The following is a 6,136-nucleotide window of genomic DNA, read 5'->3' on the forward strand; positions in this document are numbered from 1 at the left end:
TCAAGTCACCTTCACCTGACGGACCTTGGCAGATCACGTAGCTAAAGGGCATTATTGTTGACTTCCCGGGTCAGAGTCACACTCTCGACCCTTATCTAACCTGATTTTACAAGTGCAACATTGCAGAGAATTAACCCGGGTCCGACAGTAAACGTTTCCATTCGCCAACAGTACGTGGGTTCAGGCCACGGAAGCGTCGAGTCTCAGACGAAAGGAACGTTTCAATACCAATGAAACCGGTCGTAAAAGCTGAGCCTTCAGTTTGATAAAACGAGTGATTTGTTCGCAGAATCGCCGGGAGAAGTAATACGTCAAAAAACACTATCTAGAAAAAGAAACAGAATGAACAGTCACAGAGGTAAGGATTGTTAAGGGAGACCACTGTCAGCTACAAATACACACATTAAAAAAAAAGATTTGTACCACCCCGGTTCCCAGGACTCCTGAAGATAGACGTGTGGATATTGTATCACAGACACAGTCCCGTTCACTATTCAGAGATGTCACTGAACCCGCCCAAAGATATAAACAACCATGCAAGAGCAGCGCCTACTAGACGGAGGGGGTCCGGCAGCCTATCAAAAATCAAATGGCTCTGAGCACTATGGGACTTAACTTCTGAGGTCATCAGTCTCCTAGAACTTAGAACTACTTAAACCTTACTAACCTAAGGACATCACACACATCCATGCCCGAGGCAGGATTCGAACCTGCGACCGTAGCGGTCGCGCGGTTCCAGACTGCAGCGCCTAGAACTGCTCGGCCACTCCGGCCGGCGGCAGCCTATCAGTTCCAGTCATCCCACCAGGAAGGAGGTACACGGCTCGTGTTGCCTGTAGTTCAACCATGCCTAGAGGGTCAGTACCGTGGTTCGATCGCGTACGCATTGTTACTTTGTGCCAGGAAGGGCTCTCAACAAGGGAAGTGTCCAGGCGTCTCGGAGTGAACCAAAGCGATGTTGTTCGGACATGGAGGAGATACAGAGAGACAGGAACTGTCGATGACATGCCTCGCTCAGGCCGCCCAAGGGCTACTATTGCAGTGAATGACCGCTACCTTCGGATTATGGCTCGGAGGAGTTCGGACGGCAACGCCACCACGCTGAATAATGCTTTTCGTGCAGCCACAGGACGTCGTGTTACGACTCAAACTGTGCGCAATGGGCTGCATGATGCGCAACTTCACTCCCGACTGTCATTTCGTCGGATGAATCTTGTTGCATATTGTTTTCAACTGCTGGCCGGATTTACGTCCCAAGAAAAACACATATCGTGATATTACACGGGCAGCATCGCATTGTTACCAACGACTGTGTGACCAATTTGGCGGAAAAGGTGCATCCGATGACACAATGTTTTTTTTCTTTTCGTAATGATGATCCTGGTGCAGGCGTAATGGTATAAGATTCTCTTAGAAATCATACAGGACCTGTACGCCCATTCCGAGACGACAGGAAGCTGTGTACGCCGTATAAGTTACAGTAACGTGTTGCGTTCTTGGTGTTTCCGTATATTTGTCCCCCTCCCCTCCCCCCCCTCCCCTTCTGTACAGGGTGATTCAGCTGCCCCTACCTATGGATTCTATGCAGCCCACAATGCCTTCAAAAACCACACACGAGACTTTCGTATTCTCTCGCTCACTATGCACAAACTCTTAGTCCTACAGAAAAAAATGAACAGTACCATTTTTTAGCAAATTTAATGTAGTTAGATTTTATACTGGAATACATAATCGCTGGAGGCCACAGTTTTCGAGTCATCCAAGAAAAACGCTTTTAAAGTTAACTTCTATATGTTTCTGTTGGATTTTAATATTTTCAACATTTCGTGATCCTGTCAGGAAATGTATAAAATTAATTTTAAATTAACAACAGCCTCAGTTGCAATGTTTACCTAGATTTACCTAGGTTTCACTTGGGATAACCCAACCTTCTTCAGAATAAAAGGAACTATTATTTGTTCATAATAGACGTCAAAAACTAAAAACTGTAATATGGTAATACGTCGTGATATTGTAATAACTTACCCGAGAAACAGCCTCAGCCCCGCTTCGCCACCGTAGTAAGGCGGCAACGGATGTTGTACTGGAACGCTATAGCCTTGAGAGCGCATGCGCGATAGTGTGTCATGCGTACTTGTTAACACTGGTACCAACATGTACTCCTACTTAAAATTTTATGAATAACCAGGTGCAGGTAACGAAATTGACGTATACGTTATCCTGTAAGGAAAAAGATATATAAACTGTCTTAAAATTTGTAATAATTTGTTGGACATCAAAAGTGATGGATGCAATGCGTTTACTATTTTAAGCCAACCTAGCATATTCGGGCTAATCATCGAACTTGACCACATGAGGATAACTACGGATTTGAAATACCAGATAATCCCAGCTGGGATTTAGTTTTTGACGTTGTCTATTATGGACAAATCGTAGTTCCTTTTATTCTGAAGAAGGATGGGTTATCGCAACTGAAACCTAGGTAACTATAGGTAAACATTGCAACTGAGGCTGTTGTTAATTTAAAATTAATTTCTCTTGAATAATTCGGGAACTGCAGTCTCTGCCAAAAACGTACTCCTGGACAAAATTTAATTGCATTAAAGTTCCTACGTACAGATCCAATTCAGTTTTTTGCAGGGTTGATAGTTTGTACATAGTGAGCGAGAGAATATGCAAATCCTGCGTGCGGTATTTGAAGGCGTTGCGGGTTGCATAAAAACCAAACACGTAGGAGCAGCTGAATAGCACTCTGTGTGTGTGTGTGTGTGTGTGTGTGTGTGTGTGTGTGTACAGGCAGGAGGTGAAAGATGCTAGCCATTTGAGATCATGGTTGAACGTCCGAAGACACCACCCAGTTGACTGCTAGAAGTGCTGCGTCTGCAATGTCTTCCCAAGAACCCATGCATTTTGTTCTTGGACAGTCTTGGAAAATGTGGTTAGTATTTTTCCAATGTTCAGTAATTGCATTGGTCTTCATGGGTCATTCCTCACTTGTGTAGTGTTGCTTTTCTCACAGCGTGGCCAGTTCCGCCACATTTGGGGGAGCTGCATATTATTCTTGGTTGGCTCAGTCCTGAGATTTGGATGGAGGGATCTATTTTACCTATCTTATCGTAGAGCATGGAAGAAGGACGACTATCGTTTTTTCCATTCTTCTCTTAGGGCACACTTCTGTGGAATGGCTTGACTATTATTTATCCAGTTAGTTTTCTAGATTTTCGTCATCTGTGCTGTAAACTATTAAGGGTTTCGTGAGTTGTAAGCATATGGGTCTTTTGAGTTTCGCCTTCAAGTGTTATTACTTGTTGTCGTCGGAGATTTAGAGGGACAGTATTGGCGAGTACTGATAGACGTGGTGATAGTGTGGATTTGTAGTTTCCTGTCACATCCTCATTCCGTCCATTAGATGGTTACCTATTTTACTGACATCGCTGCTTCAACTCGAAACAGAAGAACAGTACTAGGCGATAAGGTACGCTAGCTCCAGTGCTGTAATTCTCAGCGTGTTTGCATTAGATGCCCAGCTAGCACCAGCCAGTTTTCTTAATATTTAATATTTCTTGATTGTAGGTTTTGTCCTATTAGTTCTACGTGTTTTCTAAATGTCGGTGTTCTGTCGAGAGTCACACCGACATATCTGGGGTGTCCGACTATGCCGCAATTTTTTACTGCGCGGGAGGGGAAATCATAGCGTGCCGCACCACAATTCTTGCAGCAAACAAAATATTTTAGCAGAGTCAAGAATCAAACAGTGGCCTCACCCCCCCCCTCATCCCCACCCCCACTTTTCCCTCACAAACAGGTACGCCGCTCTAGCTGCAAAGGTAGACCACTTACTGAGTGGTCCACAGAAATTGTGAATACGTGTTCGGACGCCAGTCGCGTCACGTCCGTAGACAACGCCACTGGGCGCGATATATGGAACTGATCTGCATCGCTCGTAACTTTCACTTTTTTTGCCGCCCGGACGCGCCGTAGGCGTGAGGAGCGAGACACAGTGCGCGGTGCGGTGCGTCTGCAGCGTGGGCGGCGGTGGCCTTGCCGTGCGTGTGGACGCGACGCCGTGTGGCGCGACGCGACGCGACTGTACCTCAGCCAATACGCAATCAGTTGAGCGTCTCTTGTTATCCGGCCTGTCACACCCAGCAGCAGGTACGGACACCGTGCCCACTTTCCTTTTCTTTACTTCTCACTGTCTCCCCCCTCCCCCCCCCCCCCTCCCGCTGCTTTTTTTTCCTTTTCTTTATTTTCTCTGCTCTGCCACGACTGCGCTCGCCGTCCTTTACCCCCTACCCGTACCCCTCCCCTCCCCCCCCTCTCGCGCACTCGTCCCCACCTCTCCGCCTCCCCTCGTACCACGCCTGTACTAGAGGCGACAATACACAAGTGGCCGCGGAGCGGTTGCTATAGATAGCAGCGGACTGAGGCGCGGTGGTCGCGCAGGCCGACTCCGCCGCGGCGACGCGCAGCCCGCCTGAAAGAATATCATGCAAATGAAATGCTAAATATTGTGCTCGGGCACGCGGCTAAGTGGTAGCCTAATGTATGCAGTCGCTGTGTGTGTGTGTGTGTGTGTGTGTGTGTGTGTGTGTGCGTGTGTGTGGTGTTCGAGCACGCACGCGCGAGTAATGTGATGGAGGGGGGTAGGGGGAGGGGTCGCCCCGACTGCTGCTCGTTTGCGCTCACCGCCGCCGCCGCACCACCACCGCCACTGTTTGTTTTTGGTGGCGCTTTTTGTTTAACCATTTCTCTCCCGTCCCCGCCCCGTTTTAGTCCTTTTCTGCGAGATTCCCCCCGGCGGCTCCCGTCTGGGGCAATGCTAAACCAGGTGTGCGAGGAGCCGCCGTATATCTTGGCGCACGCACCCGCCCTATTAGAGGGAGCTGACCGCGCGGCGGCGAACAAAAACGGGACGCGCGGCGTGTCCTCGGCTTTCCTCGCCTCAGCTCGGCCGGCCGGCCGTCCTGCCCGGCTGCGCTCCCTTTCGTTAATCTAAATAACCCGCCCCGGCACCGGCGCCGCGTAGTCTTATTGTCAGGCCGCGTGTTTATCTGATTAGATTGGTTATACGAGCCAGGAATCACATACTAAATGCCTCCTCGGCGGCGCTTCCAGAAAAGGAGTCGGACAGCCCGAGCAGCGGGTCCAAGCGCAGGATGAGCGGCAACGTCTCGCCCGCCTCCTCATGTATATTGAATTAGGGACTAAGCGCGTAGATTAATAAAAAAGACGGAGAGAGAGAGAGAGAGAGAGAGAGAGAGAGAGAAGGAAGGACACGTCGGCGGTGCCCTTGTCCGCGGCACGTAATGGGATCGGACACGCCGAGCGGGTGTTACAGTTTGTCCGTGATAACGCGCCCGCGTGGCAGCTCGTGCGATAAGCGGCGCGTACACGCCCGATGACAGAGGGTGTGCCGGGCACCTGTCGCATACGCTGTCAACTCAGGCGCGGTCCACACGAAAGCGAAAGAGCCACGGCGGCGATGCCTTCCATAAGCGGCGAGGAGAACACGGCAAGTGGCATGACACGATTTCTCAGAAACTTCGCTCAATGGAAGAGGAGCCAAAGTAAGCGAACTGAAACTTCCTGGCAGATTAAAACTGTGTGCCCGACCGAGACTCGAACTCGGGACCTTTGCCTTTCGAGGGCAAGTGCTCTACCATCTGAGCTACCGAAGCACGACTCACGCCCGGTACTCACAGCTTTACTTCTGCCAGTATCTCGTCTCCTACCTTCCAAACTTTACAGAAGCTCTCCTGCGAACCACTCCTGAAGAAAAGGATAATGCGGAGACATCGCTTAGCCACAGCCTGGGGATTGTTTCCAGAATGAGATTTTCACTCTGCAGCGGAGTGTGCGCTGATATGAAACTTCCTGGCAGATTAGGGTTCGTAGGAGAGCTTCTGTAAAGTTTGGAAGGTAGGAGACGAGATACTGGCAGAAGTAAAGCTGTGAGTACCGGGCGTGAGTCGTGCTTCGGTAGCTCAGATGGTAGAGCACTTGCCCGCGAAACGCAAAGGTCCCGAGTTCGAGTCTCGGTGGGGCACACAGTTTTAATCTGCCAGGAAGTTTCATATCAGCGCACACTCCGCTGCAGAGTGAAAATCTCATTCTGGTAAGCGAACTGACCTAG

At 49.5% G+C, this 6,136-nt stretch overlaps 1 non-coding gene across 1 annotated transcript; it reads right to left on the bottom strand.

Annotated features, from left to right (window-relative positions):
* Positions 1–5,607: 5,607 nt before the first annotated feature.
* On the bottom strand, positions 5,608–5,682 carry Trnas-cga. Its single transcript has one exon. It is a non-coding gene; the product is annotated as a tRNA-Ser (tRNA).
* Positions 5,683–6,136: the final 454 nt, after the last annotated feature.

Source organism: Schistocerca piceifrons, chromosome 3, assembly GCF_021461385.2.
Source record: "Schistocerca piceifrons isolate TAMUIC-IGC-003096 chromosome 3, iqSchPice1.1, whole genome shotgun sequence".
Taxonomy (NCBI): domain Eukaryota; kingdom Metazoa; phylum Arthropoda; class Insecta; order Orthoptera; family Acrididae; genus Schistocerca; species Schistocerca piceifrons.